The sequence below is a fragment of the Ailuropoda melanoleuca genome, chromosome 6, assembly GCF_002007445.2.
Source record: "Ailuropoda melanoleuca isolate Jingjing chromosome 6, ASM200744v2, whole genome shotgun sequence".
Taxonomy (NCBI): Eukaryota; Metazoa; Chordata; class Mammalia; order Carnivora; family Ursidae; genus Ailuropoda; species Ailuropoda melanoleuca.
This window is the reverse complement of record NC_048223.1, coordinates 121,294,795-121,313,068: the sequence shown is the minus strand read 5'-3', so window position 1 is coordinate 121,313,068 and position 18,274 is coordinate 121,294,795. Positions and strand designations below refer to the sequence as shown.

General features: G+C 42.7%; 1 long non-coding RNA gene across 3 annotated transcripts in view; it reads right to left on the bottom strand.

The window, feature by feature from the left end:
* LOC117802767 overlaps nt 1-18,274 on the bottom strand; it is a 131,560-nt gene that overhangs the window by 42,338 nt on the left and 70,948 nt on the right. For 2 of the 3 annotated variants that reach the window (XR_004626296.1, XR_004626295.1), the window contains one exon: nt 3,347-3,470. This is a non-coding gene — a long non-coding RNA (uncharacterized LOC117802767). Of the gene's footprint in view, nt 1-3,346; nt 3,474-18,274 lie in introns of all 3 variants that reach the window. The other variant, XR_004626294.1, reaches the window with a different exon arrangement.

Genomic DNA, 18,274 nt, shown 5'->3' with positions numbered 1-18,274 from the left:
AAAGAAAAAGAAAAAGAAAAAGAAAAAGAAAAAGAAAAAGAAAAAGAAAAAGAAAAAGAAAAAGAGAAAGAGAAAGAAAAAGAGAAAAGAGAAAAGACATGGCCCAGACACAGAAATTTGGATTGGTAATGCCCATGAACCACAGGATAGTTTTCTAGCACCTGAAATACCAAAACATTAAACTAAAAAAGGCAGATAAGTGACCTGGGGCAAAAGCCGAGGAGCAGAGAACTGCCACCCTGCATGGTACAGAGAGAGGGGCGCCAGCCACTACCTAAAGTACTCATTGTGTGCCCTCACCCAGGAAAACCTGGCACCTCCAAGAAAATACGATTTCTGTTCTTTCTTCTTTCCACCGACATGCAGCTCTTGGCGCCAGAAACAAGCATTTTGCCTGAATCTTCCCTGATAATATAGATATCCGTCAGACTCTTCAAGTTCAAAGACCCACACCCTTTACAGTCACGTAAAGAACATATTCATCATTCTGTTGGAAGAGCTCAAACCTCCTACCCTATGACCCAGCAATTGCACTACTGGGTATTTACCCCAAAGAGACAGACGTAGTGAAGAGAAGGGCCATATGCACCCCAATGTTCAAAGCAGCATTGTCCACAATAGCTAAATTGTGGAAGGAGCCAAGATGCCCTTCAACAGATGACTGGATTAAGAAGATGTGGTCCATATATACAATGGAATATTACTCAGCCATCAGAAAGAACGATTACCTAACATTTGCAGCAACATGGACGGGACTGGAGGAGATTATGCTAAGTGAAATAAGTCAAGCAGAGAAAGACAATTATCATATGGTTTCACTCATTTATGGAACACAGGAAATAGCAGGAAGATCGGTAGGAGAAGGAAGGGAATAATGAAGGGGGGGGTAAACAGAAGGGAATGAACCATGACAGACTATGGACTCTGGGAAACAAACTGAGGGCTTCAGAGGGGAGGGGGGTGGGAGACTGGGATAGGCCGGTGAAGGGTATTAAGGAGGGCACGTATCGCATGGAGCACTGGGTGTTACACGCAAACAATGAATCATGGAACACTACATCAAAAACTAGGGATGTACTGTATGGTGACTAACATAGCATAATAAAAAATTATTATTAAAAAAAAAAAAGGAAGAGCTCAAGTCTCACACATGTCTTAAGAAACCCTTAAATAAGAACCTTGTTTGCGATCGTGTGGGATTCAAGCAAATAGCAAGTTTGCGATGAGATAATTACTCCGCACATACTTATTGAGCTCCGACTATGAGCAAGCCACTGTTCCAGGCACAGCAAAGGCTCAAAGGGCATTTAGAAGAGGAAGATTCTACAGGAGAAGATAATTAGTACCGCAAAGCAATATATAATAGGATATTCAAGCTGGAAGGAAAGCTGGCAGCCATTTGGTCCAATGCACCCATTTTACAGATGAGGGATTAGGTCCAAAGAACTGAAACGGCTTGTCTGGCTTGTAGCTGAATCAGAGCCACGACTCTTTCATTGATCATATATTTACTACATTATATAAAACCGATATAATTATTACTGTGGGCCATGCATGCACTCAATTTCCACACAGTTTTTGAAACCGCCCTACAGGGTAGGGAATATTCTTCTCTCAATTTACAGGTGAGGAAACAGGCTCAGAGGGTTGTCATTTGTCCAAGGTCACACAATTAGTCACAGAGTCCCCCCAGATTCCAGCCCAGCCCCATCTGTTTCCAGAGCTATATTTCTCATCCATTAAGCTCTGCAAAATCCCATCTGCTTGGGAAACGCCGGTTCATCCTTAGAGACTCACTGAGCTGATCTTGTCTTCTGTGCAGCCCCTCCTGAGCCCTGGCACTGGTGCTCTCCTCTCTGTGGGTGTCCTCTGGCAGTCTCCATCTCACTGTGCTGGATTTTGTCTGTGTCCCATACCAGTCCTGCCTCCTACCCCCCAGCCGGCAACACTGGGCTCGGCATAGAGCAGGTGCCCAGAAAATACCAGCTGAATGAATTCAGGGAATCCAGCACACCCTAATGCCACGGCCACTCTGTTCCAGCGGTTCAGAGCTGCCTTTGCCTTCAGGTCCAAGCAGATCTTCCACCCACACCATACCCCGGGCAGGTACGGGGTTGACACAAGCTCCCCAGTTTCCTTCCGCTCGTGGCCTTTCAGAGGACACAGCTATTCTATGTCCTTCCAACACACAGTCACTAGAAACCAAACCCCTCCTCCAGGAGTCTCTTCTTATCCCCCACCTCTCCTCTCCCTGGAGCCTAGCCCCTCCTTTCCAGCCTCTCGTATATAGCCCTGTTGGCCCTCACTCATCTCTATCTGTTTTCATTCTGAATGGGAAAGGAGGAGACCCAACAGAGGGAGGAAAGGGCTCTTTGGAGGCCATGGTTGGCACATCTACCATACAACCAGATTTTAATAATATTGGGAGGACCTTCCCCTAGTTCATCACTTGAATACTCTGATGTATCTTGCTCTGACCTTGAGTGGCATTAACAAATGCCCTTTTGTTATCCTGACTTCAGCGAGTTCCCAGGAAGGGGGGTGGCAGCACTTAGCAAGCAGGAAATACCATCCTATGACTTAATGAAACTCAACCAGTAATAAAAGCAATTTAATGCCACAACTTTGATCTGTTGCATGATTAAAAAGACAAAATTTTAGAAAAAAATTAATTAATCTTGATTTTCAAGAAAGTCAAATGCTGTTATTTTCAGTAGTGATAAATCATCTCCTAAAAATTCCAGATTTAGAGCAAATACTGAAATGCATACTCTTATCAATGATGGGAAGATTGAAAACTCCTAAGAATATAAAATCCTAATAACACTGTCTCACCAATTCGTTCAAGTATTGAAATATAATAAAGATATTGACACTCAAACTACCGAAAGTATAATTGATTCCTTTTTTTTTTTTTTTTAATAATTCAGAACCCAGCTGCAAACTTACCATTCCTCTAGTTTTCCACTGCTAACACCACAAAACCCTAGATCTGGAATGTTTCTGAAAGCTCTTGTTCACTGAATGCCTACAGGTGCCAGCCTTGGTTTTCTCCATTAAACGAACAGCGTTTGATGTAATCACCCAAAGTGCCAAGAGGAAAGGATCATCAGTCATTCTGCAGATGCAGAGCCTGGGTTCCCGTCAATTACCCTGTCCAGGTGTACACAGCTTGATGGGGGTAGTGTCAGGATCCTAATCTAGGTCTGTCTATACACCTTCCAATTCAGCTCTGTCACCTGGGGTGAACCCTTACCAACCCTGATATATCCTGGGATATTAATTTTTTTCTATTGTGGCAGGGGAAGGTGGTTGTGTTTTAATAAATCTTCATCAGGGTGCTTACCTGTCTCTTCTGCTCACTCACTTCTCATTCTCACTTCTCCCGTCTGTCTCAGGGTTCCAAAGAAGAATGGTCTGAACTTTCTGGTTTTTGAGACTCTGGGTGAACAGGCCAAGGTCACGGCCACCTGCTGGAGACATGACATACGGTGAAACCAAAGGGAGCTCCATGTATTTACGGTAACTTCCTAAGATTTCACTCTTCTCGCAGATCACTGGGACAAACCCCAACCTCGTGACCTGGGAAGCCCACCCAGGACCCATAGCGTCAGCAGAGATGAGAAAGCAGGTCAGTCACGGGAGGAATTTAAAAACGCAAATTGGAAAACTGAAAATAGGACTCTTTGCCTATCAGATTAGTTCTTAAAATCTCAAAAATAATAGCACTACATGCTGAAGACAGTGTGATGAACTTTTATACTTTGCTTGTGGGAACACATATTAAAACATCTCTTTTAGAAAATAATTTTAGGGATGCATATAAGAACCTTTAAAATGCTCACCCCCTGAATTAATTATTCATTTGGGGTCTCTTACCCAACCAAATCATCTAAAATTTAAAAAATATTTTGTTTACTACATTGTTTAGTGAAACAGTATTTATAGCAGCATATATACACAAAACATAAAATAACCCCACACCACAAGAATAAAAAATGGTTAAGTATTATACGATGCATATGCATAAAAAACAGGATAGGGTAAAATACCAGACAACTATGAAAACTGTTCCTGTAAAATTGTGTGATTCAATTTTTTTAATTACATGAACTTATTACAAATACATAGAAGAAAAAAGTGAAAAGAAGTACATTAACATCCTAACAGTGACATTCCTATAATTTCTTATACTTTTTTTACCTGTTATTTTTATAATAAAAAAGCCTTTAATATTTTAATATTATTAATTTATATCATATATTGATATATTATATTTATATATTATATATTATATATTCATATATAATATAATATATTATATATTTATATTAATAAATAAAATTAATTTATTTACACAAATAATATTTAAGCCTTTAATATGTTTACACAGCACTTATGACAACATAGCAATAGGTATGCTATTATATTGGTGGGAAAGAAAACAGAAGCATAAAAAGAATATGATTTCAATTTTGGTATTAAAAAAGGCATCAAAATATTACAGTGGGGGGGATAATGGGTCATATACTTTGTCTATTTTTCCATATTTTCAAATTTTTACAAAATAAAAGTTTTCATAATTGTATTTTTACAATTATCTGTATCATTTTGAAAAGTGGCTTTACTAATCACTGAGAAGTGCTCTGACGTGGTGTCCACTCCCTTTGTTTAAAACAAAACCAACTGGGTTCCTGGGTGGCTCAGTCAGTGAAGCGTCTGCTTTCAGCTCAGGTCATGATCTCAGAGTCCTGGAATCGAGCCCTGCATCGGGGTCCCTGCTCAGCGGGGAGTCTGCTTCTCCCCCTCCCTCTCCCTTTGTGCTCTCTTTCTCTCTCAAATAAATAAAATCTTTAAAAAAATAAAATAAAATAAAAAATAAAAACAAAACCAACCAACCAAATGGTGTTAAGGTGTTTAGAGACAAGCCAGCACAAACTGAGCCTTGCTCCTTGACTTGATCAGAAAATTGGAGAGTCGAATAGAAAGGAAGTAGCTTTCACACCACGTGCCCTGAGTCCGGGACCCTTTAAAATCCACACTCATGTTGACACCCACTCGAGGAGACCCTAGCAGGGCCACCAGGCTGGGGTCACTGTGGTGTGTGCCCATCTGGCCACCATGCTGACTGCGCTCAGGGACTGAGCCAACAGGACATCAGATCCCTTTTCCTCTCCAGCAGACAAGGATTTCCATCCCAGAGGAGAACTTATTCTCCCGTGAGGAGGAGGAAGAGGCGATGAAAATGCTGCTAGGGTGACCAAGGTCTCCTGCCTGAGGCACTGTGGGCTTTCAGTGTGTGGCCCAGTCATCGTGGATGGGGGATTCACACAGAGAGGGAACAAAGGCCGGAGCCTTAGTAGGAAAAGACAGACAAACATACAGGGGGACAAAATAAAATAAAGCAAAAACACTGGAAGGAAGGAAGGAAGGAAGGAAGGAAGGAAGGAAGGAAGGTAGGTAGGGGGGGAGGGAGGAAAAGGTGGCTCAGTCAGTTGAGTGCCGGACTCTTGACTTCGGCTCAGGTCATGATCTCCAGGTCCTGACATCGAGCCCCACATCAGGCTCCCCACTGCACACAAAGTCTGCTTGGGATTCTCTCTCTCTCTCCCTCTGTCCTTCCTACTCGTCTTCTCAATCTCTCTCTCTTTCTTTCTCATATAAATAAATAAATAAAATCACCTTTAAAAAAAGAAAAGAAAAAAAAAATCCCTATTTCTCACTTTAGCAGGAAAATGAATCCTGTCTCTACCTGGCCCCAAATCCATCCTCTCCCCGGCCTGGGCCCCTCGGCCAGCAAACTGAACTCCTGACCCGAAGGCCATATTGATTGGAGCGTAGGCCGAGGAGTTATGCCCACCAGGGGTCATGATGATATCACCCAGGCCTAACGCTGCCCCAGCTTATTTTGCTTAAAAAAAATTCTTATGATTACAGCAGACCAAAGTGCGTTTCTGTCTGAACAAAGGCAGTGTTATATACTGAGCGGTCAAGAGTGTGGACACTGAGGCTTACCCCCAGCACCCCCATCACACACACACGCACACACACACCCACATACTGATGAGTGGGAGCCATTATTTGGCCTCTCCAAACTTCAAAACCATCATTTCCAGAGGGGTCCCTCCCCCTGGGGACTGGTATGAGTCCTGAAGGCTCTCGGGCCGCACAGAGCACTCAGCACGAGGGCAGCCCTCCATAAACGCTGGCTAGCAGGAGGGAATCCCAGGTCCCTCCTGCATAGGGGCATCCAGGAGAAAGTGGTCAGCAGCCTCCAGGCTCAGGAGCACACTCTTGAAGGCCTGATTTCTCAAGTACCTGAAGTAAGAGGCCAGAATAAACCAGCAGCTAGATAACTTCGCACCCAAACCAGCAATAGTTGGAAGCGTGAAACAGCACGACTAGTATGAAGGCAGAGACTACAGCAAAATGGGACTATACCAGACAGACTGAGACAGTGTACCCACCCTGACAAAAACAGCAGTTCCTGCGTGCCCGAGAATGTTCTGGAAATGCTGCACACATTGTGGTCTTTTAAGTCTCATACTGAGGGATTGAGAGTTAACCATTTACTACTATCTCTCCGAACAAGAGCCCAGATGACATTAGATGCAGAGACACAGGGGGTTTTGTATGCTGATTGAGGTATAATATTATTGACATATAATGGAAAAAACCTATATTAAGTATACCGTTGAAAGAACTTTGATAAATGTACATACCCAAATAACTACCATGCAAATCAAAATGTGGAACATTTTCATCACCCCAAAAAGTTCCCTCATGTCACTTTGCAGTTGGTCCCCACACCAAGTCCCAGCCCCAAGCAACAACTGCTCCACTCTCTGTCACCATAGATTCTCTCTGCCTGTTCCACAAGTTCACATAAATGGAATCGTACATCGAGTTCTCTTTCGTGTCTGGTTTCTTTCGTTCAGCATCATGTATCTATAGGTCATTTCTTTTTATTGCTGAAAATACTCCTTTGCGTGGGTATAGTACAGTGGGCATATCCATTCACCTTTGACGGATATTCGTGGCTATTATCAATAAAGCTTCTACGAATATTCTTGTATGTGTCTTCTTTGCATACAAGAAATGTTTTCATTTCTTCTGCATAAATGCCTAGGAGTGGCATTTGGGATCATATGACAAGGTACGTTAACTTTGTGAAGAAACTTTCAAGGCGTTTTATAAAGTGATTGTTCCATTTTTTACTCCCACCAGGAAGGTTCCAGTGGCTTCCAGATTCTCACCGATACTTAATATTGTCAGTCTTTTTAATTTGAGCCACTCTAGTGAATGAGTAGGGTGTCTCATGATTTCAATTTGCATTTTCCTGGTGACCGCTGATGCTGAGCTTCTCTCATGCACTCACTGACCATTCATATATCTTCTTTTGTCAAATGTCTTTTCAAATCTTTTAAGAGGCACTTGGGTGGCTCCGTTGGTTAAGCCTCTGACTTCAACTCAGGTCATGATCTCAGGGTCCTGGGATGGAGCCCCACATTGGGCTCCCCACTGAGCAGGGAGTCTGCTTGTCCCGCTCCCTCTGCCCTTCCCCCCAGCTCATGCTCATTCTCTCTCTTTCTCAAACAAATAAAATCTCTAAAAAAATTGTTTGTCTTCTCAATATTGAGGTGTAGGAGTTCTTTGTATATTTTAAATACAAGACATTTTCAAATATATATATACATATATATATATTCCAAATATTTTTTGTCTAGGACTTGTCTATCCATTTTCTTAACGGCGTTCTTCAAAGAACAGAAGTTTTAAATGTTAATGAGTTTCAATTTACCAAATTTTTTTGTTTAGCTTTGTGTTTTTTGTGGCCTAAGAAGCTTTGCCTACTCCCAAATCACAAAGATCTTCTCATATTTTTTTCTTAGAAGTTTTAGAGTTTTAACCCTTATATTTAGATCCATGATTCATCCTAATATTTGTTGTGGTATGAGTCAGGATCAAAGTTCATTTTTTCTTCCCACAAGGATATCAAGTTTTCCAATACCATTTATTGAAAAAGATTATCCTTACCCCCCTGAATTATTCTGGCATCTTTGCCAAATATCAGTTGTCCACAGATACGTGAGTGTATTTCCAGACTCTCTACTCTGATCCACTGGTCTACACTTTTACACTTACGTTAATAGTGCAGTTGCTTGTTTACTATAGGCTTACAGGAGGTCTTAAAATGAAAAGAAGGTAGGTCCTCCTACTTTGCTTTTATAATTATTTTTGGCTTGTCAATTACTACCAAAAAAAAAAAAAAAGCCTGTGAGATTTTTGACTGTGATTCTACTGAATTAACAGATTCATTTAATTTGGGGGAGAACTGACATCACAACAATATTGGCTTTTCCTAATCATGAGCATGATATATCTCTTCACTTATTTAGTTTCTTTAATCCTCAGTAACATTCTGAGGTTTTCAGTAAACATATGTATTTCGTATTTGCCCCTAAGTATTTAATGTTCTTATGCCATGAAAAAGGCATTTTTATTTAATTTTGCAACTGTTCATTGCTAGTGTATAAAAACACTATTGATTTTTTAACAGTGACCTGTGTCCACACTTCACTATGAGTTTTAGTAGACTTTTTTGTCAATTTCTTAGGATTTTCTGCATAACAATCATGTTAATAAAGATGGTTTTATGTCCTCCTTTACACTCTGATGCTTTTTTTTTTTTAAAGATTTTATTTATTTATGTGACAGAGAGACAGCCAGCGAGAGAGGGAACACAGCAGGGGGAATGGGAGGGGAAGAGGCAGGCTCCCAGCAGAGGAGCCCGATGTGGGAATCGATCCCGGGTTGCCGGGATCAAGCCCTGAGCCAAAGGCAGGCGCCCAACGACTGCGCTACCCAGGGGCCCCCCACTCTGATGCTTTTTATTTCCTTTTATCATCTTATTGTACTAGCTAAGACCTCGATTACAATGCTGAATAGGGTGGTAAGAGCAAACATCCTTGTTTTTTCCTAATCTTACAGGAAAAGTAGCCAGTCTTTCATCATTATGTATGATATCCAGCGTAGGTTTTTCATAGACACCTTTTAACAAATTAAAGACATTTTCTCTGTCCCTGGTTAGTTTTGAGGGTTTTTTAAATCATAAATGGGTGTTGACTTTTCAAATATTTTTTCCACATAAACTGAAATAATCATATGCTTTTTCTACTTTATACTGCCAAATGGTGATTTACATTGGTTGACTTTTATTTTTTTTCCACGTTTTTATTTAAATTCCAGTTAGTTAACAGATAGTGTAATATTCATTTCAGGTATAGAATTTAGTGATTCATCACTTACATACAACATCAGTGCTTATATACAATACCCAACACCTCTTTAACCCATCTCCCCGCCCACCTCTCTTCCAGTAACCATCAGTTCGTTCTCTCTAGTTAAGAATCTATTTTTTGGGTTGTCTCTGTTTCCCCCCCACACATGTTCACTTGTTTTGTTTCTTAAATTCCATGTATGAATGAAATCATATGGTATTTGTCCTTCTCTGACTTATTTCTTCTAGCATTATACTCTCTAGCTCCATCCACATCATTGTAAATGGAAAATTTCATTTGCTGAGACCCTGCTTCAGAAGACTAGCACAGGGCCCTGCCTACACCACTTACTTTGGTTGATTTTTTTATTTTAAACTAACCTTACACTCCTGATATGAACCCCCCATTTGATCATGATGTATTATCTTTTTTTTGTATAGCTAAATTCAATTTGCTAATATTTTGTAAGTATTTTTGCATCTATATTCATGTAATTTACTGAACAGTAGTTTTGGTTTGTTTTTTGTACTATCTCTGTCGGGTTTTGAATTAGGGTAATGCCGACCTCATAAGGGATCAATTTGGATAACTGAGAGTGGTGAGGGCAGAAACAGCGATGGGAAAAAAAGATGAAATAAGCACATTTGTAAAATGAGACAACCAACTGAATGGCCACATATGAATAAAAACTTCACTAGTTTTAGTTACAAGTTCAATTTGAGTTAAAAAATCAGACTCTTTTTTACTTAAAAACAAAACAACATACAGAAAAAGGGAAGCAATAATTCCCCCCTCCCCTAAGACAGCTGAGACTCTCCAAGGTCCAGGGTTCAGTTCTGTACAACACATATTAAGACAAATTGAACTGGATGCCAGGGTATCACCATCAGGATGATAAATTGCCTTGAAATTATGGAAGGATTAGAAATGTTTCCCACAGTGATGAGCAAGAGAGTGGGAGAAAGGACACTGGCATCTTCAGGGAAAGGAGAACAGACTGGCAGTCTTAAGGTTTGTGAAGGGCTGTCACAAAGGAAAGGAATTAAACTTGTTTCCTATGGCCCCAGAGGGTAGAACATGGGGCAATAGGTAGGTGTTGGGTTTCAGTCCACCATAATGATTTGTAACAACTACAGCAACCTCAAAATTTGGTCTTGGACATAGTAAGTTTCCCTCCACTGCCTATGATCGGGGAGAGGTTACACTGCCACTGAGAAAAGGGTGGGTAACGATGCTGTACCAGGGATTTGAATCTGCTTTGGTTAAATCCTTCACACGGTGCCCCTGCCCTGTTCCACTGTGCCTGCCAGTTGCCCCTTGAACAAAAACTCTTCTGTGTAGCTTCTAGATTGTATTCCAAAGAAAGAAATGGCCAAAATCCTTACAGCTATCGTTGCCAAACACCAGGACTATTGCTTGATAAATTTTGGGTAAATTTTTAAAAATAGAAAAATTTAATCTTTTCTTAATAAGGAAAGATTTGCTCAATTAAAGGATTCTTGTTTATGCCAAGATTATATCTTTACTACTTTCTTTTGTATTAATTTTTTTTCCTTTATGGAATGGTCGTGAGAGTAGATGATCGTGTTATGTCTCTACCCAACAAAATTAAAAACCGGCAACTCTATCTCAAAACTTCTCCTTTTCTTTTTTTCTTTTTTTTTTTTTTACAGTTATTGCTTTGTTAAATGCAAAGTCTATAGCAGTCCACCCAGCCCAGTCACCATAAGGACCTCGTCATTGAATCAACCATATTTATCCAGGCTAGATTTTCTTAAAGTGAGCTAAGGTACCGTATGTCTAAATTTTAACATGTCTGTGAAATACCTAAAACTGGGAATAGTTTACATAGTTTTTATCAGGTCCTCAAAGGTGCCAATCTCTGATTTAGTCTGAGGATACTGAAATTAGGTTTTTAAAATGGATGGTTGAGTGGCTGGGCTGTAATGATCTCAATCCCAACCCTACAATTTCACGCCTCTGTTTTCAAGACCCCATTCACAGAAAGTTCTCTGGGCATGGATAATCATCTATGCTCACTTACAGGGCCCTTCACAGCCAGAAAACATTCATGAAGTCACTGAGAACCCAGGGGTGTAGAGAAAACTCATGCCAGATCCCTCTAACTTCACCATTTTACTTACTACTATTGCTGAACACTCCAAATGCCCATGAAATCTCTGAAGTTTCTAAAGCAAATGAGCTCATTTCAAAATAGAAATTCTTGGGGCACCTGGGTGGCTCAGTTGATTAAGCATCAGACTCTTGATCTCAGCTCGGGTCTTGATCTCAGGGTTGTGAGTTCAAGCCCCGCATTTGGGCTCCACATTGGGTGTGAAGCCTACTTAAAAAAAAAGAAAAGAAATTCTTGAAGCCTTCACTTATTAAGTCACAATTATTCTTACTCTACCAAAATATTAAACAGTGATGTCATCAGCATGCAAATATTTGAGTTTCCGACTCAGGGTCTCTGCTTAAATTTTTCTTCTATGGAACATACTCAGACCCAGTTTGAAAATAGGCTTTCAGCCCCTGCAGTATAGATAAATACAGCCAGTCCTGGGGAAGAAGCTTTCACGATGAGAATGCTTTAGACATTCTGGCCGGTTCTACTCTGAGACTACAGAGCAGTCCAGAAGCTATACAATGTGGCTTTTGTTCAAGTGGCAATTAGCAGAAATTATAGAACAGGGCAGTGTCATTGTGCAAAGGATTCAGCCAAAGTAGACACAGACCAGTTTTATTAGACCAGCCAAAAGCTGGAGAACCCTCTTTTAAAAAATTAAACAAGCTCTCAGCCTATTTGCTCCAGTTATAACGATGCTGAGAAGTGCGCTTCCTCTCGCTTACAGATAGTACCTGGAGGACACTCTGGGGGGGGGGGGGGGGGGAGCTCTCTAAGTGTTGGGTCTTTGATTGACAAATGTATTCAAGGGGAAATTGCTGGTGTGATTTTATTCATTATTAGGGAAATGAAGGAGCTGAATTGTGCTGTCTTGTAGCTCCTGTGCCAGTTATAATGGTATCTCTGGTTATTTTTTTTTTTTCTTAATCAGACATTAGAGTATGGGGATCCATTTTGGTCCCTATGTGGCAGGAGGGAGAGAGTCTGCAGACGGAGATCGGAGTAATTAAAGGATAAGAAGGGGAATTTGTGCATGGCAAGTCACAGGACCTCTGACTTGAGAGGCAGCTCAAGGCTCATCTGGTCTACTCCTTAGTCTTAGTTCAGCCTTTTCTCATGGTTATTAAGAAATTAACCAGTTCCTCCCTGTGAGCCACATCCCTTATGTGTACTTGCAGAGAACGACTGTGCCCAACCCCCCCCCCAAGTCTGTGTTAACATGTTTTCTGGGCTCCCACACCCTCCACCACCCCCTTCATTTCCTCCTGGATGTTCCTATCTCTCTCGTCATCCCACCCAAAATAAGGAAACTTATCCTAGAGAAAGGAAAGCCTAGAAGGCCTCTGAGAGCCACTGTCAAGGTTTTCCAGACTGGACCACAGAAGGATGTTCTTGACTCTTCCAACTTCACAAGGGAGTTGCAGCAAGACAAGGCCATAGACAATTCTCACCGTGTCTTGTGATGAGCTCTCCACTCTGTAGGACCTCAGGACTGGCAGCTTCTTCCTCTCATGAGCAAGTTAGTGTTTGAGAGGCCTTGCAAAGGCCCACAAACCCAGGGGTCAAGAGCCTGGGCATAAGAGCCAGCTCTGCCCACACATTCCTGAGTGACTTTAGGGATGGTATCCCATGCCCCTGAGCCAGTCCCACTTCTGGGGTCCCGGAGGGACTGGACTCCTGGGGTTCCCAGGGGGATAGGGGCGCCTGCAGAATCATTGCTCGCAGGGCTCAAGAACCCCTATAGAACTCTACGGAGCTTTGTTTAGAGATGAAATGAAAGGAAAAACTTACTGTTCAAAGGGCATTCTTGGGCTGGAAACAGGACAAGAGGACTCTCAGAGTCCTGAAGTTCCGGGCCCCTTAACTCCCCCCTAGAAAGGGGCGTCCTAATGAGATGAAACGGCTTCTCCAGGGCTGCTCTGCTTCAAGATGAGAATTCGGAGAATTCACTACATGGGTGAAACCTCCCCACTCTGGCAGTATGCTTTATTTTTTTTTTTAATAAAAGCAAAAAATTAAAAGTCAAATGTAAAATCTTCACCCTTAAAGGTATATTTCACATGGTGATTCTTACAAAGTCTGCCCAGGCAGCGTCCTGCATATTTGGTCAAATCAAGCTCTTTTTGTCTTCATTTCTTTCGATGGTTTATTACAATGGTAAAGGGCTCAAGCTATGAAACCAAACAAGGCTTACTACTTACATAGCTGCGTGACCTTAGGTAAGTTACTTGAACCTTTGAGCCTTAATTTCCTCACCTGTAAAAGGAGAGTAAGAGTCTGGGCCTCATGGAAGTGTGGGAAGAATGAAATGAGATGCCCCCTGTGAAGTCCCTGGCAGGCCTGCACCCGCCCCCAATCAGACATAGTTGCTTTGGAATAAATTTGATCATTTTTATTAAACCACATTTTACACTTTGGGTTTTCAGATTACATGGTAATCGAGTCTTCTGAGGTTTACACCTGATAGAGGAATCCAGCCTAATTCTCACGTCTCAAAGGGACGAATTACACTCTCGCAATTGCACAATGATGCTCCCCGGAAAAAATTTCAAACTCAGCACTCTCTTGCCAAACTTCCAAGCACCCCTCTTTATCCCCTGGCAGGACATCCCTCATCCCCTCTCAGCTGGGAATTCCTCTGGGTGAGGTCCTACCTCCTTCCTCATCCATTCCCTGCAGCCTGGCCCTGATTACACAGATCAACTCCCCCTGATGGAGAAAAACGAAAATTGGGACAATGTATGGTGGGTTGGAGATGACACCCACTTCCGGCCAGGTTCTTCCCTTCCCCAAGCCCTGAATGTCTTCATGTTCCCCGAGAGCAAATCTGCTGAGAACATCCCAGGCAAGGGGACCAACCTGTGCAAAGGCCCTGCCTAGAAGTGGAAGGTGGTGCATCCCCCCCCCCCGCACCGCAGAGAGGCTAAGGATCGAAGGCACCATCTGAACTTAAGGTTCTGGTCCCATGCTCTCTATTCTTGGGTTTTAATGCCTCCTCCAAACGGAAAACTTGGCTTTATCTGCACCAATCAAGTCCTCAGGAATGAGACAATCCACCCCTGAAGGGATGCACGGTTTCAAAACATGGAGCAGGCATGCAAATACATGCAAATGTTTCACACGTTATAGTTAAAGATCCAAGACAGGCACAGCAGGAAAGACTCACTCGCCTGCCCTATTTCTGTTGTGATTCACAAGGAGGGTTATATTTAATTACAGCTTTCTCCCTTAAATCAGAGAGTCACTGCATGGAAGTGTTTGCCGGGTCTGCTTCCAGAAATTCAATCTGTGTGTGAAATACGAATTGGCTTTCACCTCCTGCAGCTCGTAATCAAGGCTCACAATCTTGACTTCACCGGTCTTCATCTCTATGGTCCCAGGAACTGAAGTGTCAACGTTAGAAATACCTTTCGAATTCTTCCCTTCTCGCGTCCAGGCTACAGATACATTTGGGAGGGGGTTGAGGAGCCGGAGTCTTGGGTTCTAACAGCAGCTGTGCTGCGGGCATACAGGAGACCTAGAAAGCCATTGACCCCTCTCCCAGCCTCAGCTTCGTCACCCCTAAAATAAAGATAATAGGCATTTCATCTCTCTTCCCCAACCTCGGAAGATGAAGCATGCTTCCCCCCCATCCTGGTCCCCCAATCCAAGTCCCCTCTGGACAAGAAGAGAGAAATGAGGCTAGTGCCATGTGGATTTTGCATGGTGATGGCCATCGTGGGAACCAGAGATAAAGTGTGCCAAGTGCCCAGAGATGAAGGAAGCATGGGGCATCAGAAAGTCTTTGCTGTCACTATCTCATGCCTATCACTTCTGCGTGTGGCCCCTGGCCACAGCCTCGCTGGCCTCCACAGTTTTGTGCACCAGGACCATTTGCATAGCTGCCCACGAGCACGGGCATCTGTTTCTGGATTCTCTGGCAGGAGAAAATTCTTGCCTTTGGTGCAGAGTCGTGGTAATGATTCAGACACTACCCTAAACAGATTGCAAATGTTTCCTCAACGGAAAAGAGGATATACCATAAAATGGAATGTTTCCTTAAGGGTTTGGGGATTTTCTTTCTTATAGTCAATCATGTTTTTAAGCATTTAGGAAACAAATATAATGCATCTTTTTTTTTTTTTTTAATCATGATCAAGTCAGTTCCCCTCCAGATGGAAAAATTCTAGGTTTTAAAATTAAGACCATCCTATCCTCCTACTTTTCAAGGTTTCAGTGGGCTTTAGGGCTGCAAAGGGCCTTGGGAACCATCCCACTTAATGTCTTGACTTTCCAATCCATAGACCTGGTCTCAGAAGGATGAAGTGACCTACCCAAGGTCATACAGCTGTCAGGGGCAAAGCCAAGATGATCCGCAGGTTTCCAGATCTACAATCAACCATGCCTCCTTCTTTTGTGTGCTGCCAGGAATAAACGCCATGGAAGTGAAAATGAAATCAGGTTTCTTTCTGATTCAGTTGATCACCTACGCTTGGCGAGCTGGGTTTTTAGAACATTTGCAATGGTCTGACTTAATGGGTGGCCTGTGTGTCAGGTTGGAATTCATTCAGGGAGAGGGGCTGGTGAAATCCCCAATCCCCCTAATCCCCAATCCCCCTATCCCCCTGACACAGGAGCTCCACAGACACCAGAGTGACACCAATCCAAGCAGAGAGGCCCAACCTGTGACAGCGCCATACAGAGCTGCCAGATGTGGCCAGTAGTGCATGGACCACGCTTACACTAAAAAAATATTTGTTGTTTATCTGAATTCAAATTTAACTGGGCATCTGATATCTTATCTGGCAACTCTAGCGGACAGGTTTTAAAAACACGATATTCAAACAGAAGTCTCAAATGGAAAGCCACAAAGCTCCAGCCACAGATATCATCCCGTAACCAAACTGTTCCTCATATAAGCAACTCATGTAATGCATTTCAGGGTAATTCTTGACAGAAACAAAATGATTTAATTAAGGTTAAAGATTCTCTGAAGTGACAGGAAGAGTCCAGCTAATGTAAAACAGAAGAATCCATTAAGGAACTTAAATTTCAGTTTTCTCTCTCAATTCAATGGACCGTCATTTCTAGATCACGTACCATGTGTAAAACGGTCTCTCTGCTCTCCCCCTTCTCATTTCCACTTTGCAAAGGACAGGCTACACTTGTTCTCTCCATGTGTCCACCTCCCATGCAATCCTCAAAACACCGTAATCTGGTTCTACAACTGGAACCATTCGTGCTAAGGTACAGAGTGACCTAATCCAAGAGATATGCATTATCTGTAGTATTCGTGGTCAATAAGGTCACGGCAAACACGGAATTAGCAAATACGAAACCCCCACTCCTATAAGAAATACGGAGTTAGGTTCCTAGGAGCCTCTGGGCACATTTTCAAAAATCAGTAAATATACAGCTTTGTTTCATGTGTGTTTCTGGGTTTTTTTGTCTTTTTTTTAAGATTTTATTTATTTGAGATAGAGCAAGAGCGAGAAAGAGAGAGAGAGCATGAGTGGGGGTGGGGTAGAGAGTAAAGCAGGCTCCCCACTGAGCAGGGAGCCAGAGGCAGGGCTCCATCCCAGGACCCTGGGATCACGACCCGAGCCAAAGGCAGACGCTCAACCAACTGAGCCACACAGGCACCCCTTTGTTTCTGTTTAAAGCCATATTATTTAATATATATTGTTTATTCATTAACTTTGAACTCGGGCCACTAGCACTGTAACTCATGCCTGAATGAAATGTACCTGGCACAAGGCACATCACAGCCTTCTTCTGCTTAGGGACACTGCACAGCACTTCACTGCATCTGGGGGCTGTTTTAAGGTCACCAACAAAAAGCACCAAAATGTGAGAAACATGGTGGCACTAAACAGACTGCTAAGGACACATGTCACAAGTGACCATCAACCCTGCCAAGCAGGGCGTCGGTCGTGGGAGTAATCCTCACGTTCCACATCTCCGCCACCAGCTTCTCCAGCTACGGAGCTCCCGGTTCACCCCACCGGGCCCCAGAGCCCAGGCCACCGGCCCTGCGACTTCCCGTGTCACCTTCTATTCGTCAAACGGATGAAGCTCGAGAAAAGAGACACAGGCAATCACAGGTAAGAATACTAGTGGCAACTTTATTATTTTATTAGTGAGCTATGTGCCCGGCTTTGTGCTAACAGCCTTTCCTCTGTACTTCATCCCAGCCTCCCTCCAGCCTTGTGGTTCATATGGAAAAAGGAAACGTGACATACTTTGTCCAAGGTCACGTGTGATAGCTGAGAGTCAGACCAGAGTCCAAGCGTTGCTCCAGATCAGAGCCTGGCAAATGGACACGTGGACCAAACCCACGCTCTTTCATCTCCGTGTTGTCTGTGGCTGCTTTTGGACTACCACAGGGCTGAGGAAATGCAAGAGGGGACGTCTGGCCTGTGAAGCCTAAAATATTTAATATCTGGCTCTTTAGGGAAAAAGCTTGCCGATCCTGCTTTAGATCACTATGGAACGCTGCCTCTTGGTGAGGAAAGCATAAATAAATGACACTGGAGGGAATTCAACGTGCCACGACTCATCCCCAGGGAGGTACCAGTATCCCCATTCATAAATAAGGAAACCAAAGTATAGTCATTTTTAAGTACATGCCAAGGTCCTAACTTCTGAGTGACAGTGCCGGGATTTGAGATCACAGGCCTGCGTCCAAAGCTAACCGTCGGCCCACCAAGACCTAGAGAGGAGGCCAGGGTATGTGTGTTTGGGGCCTCAAGACTGCCACTTCCCCTCTATCTTAAGGCATTCAAGAAAGATCTACAATGCAGGGCAGAGAGACAAATCTCTGTCTTGTACACTAATTGTTCCTAAAAGAATGCCACAATTCACAAATGCTGATTTTGATTAAAATAAT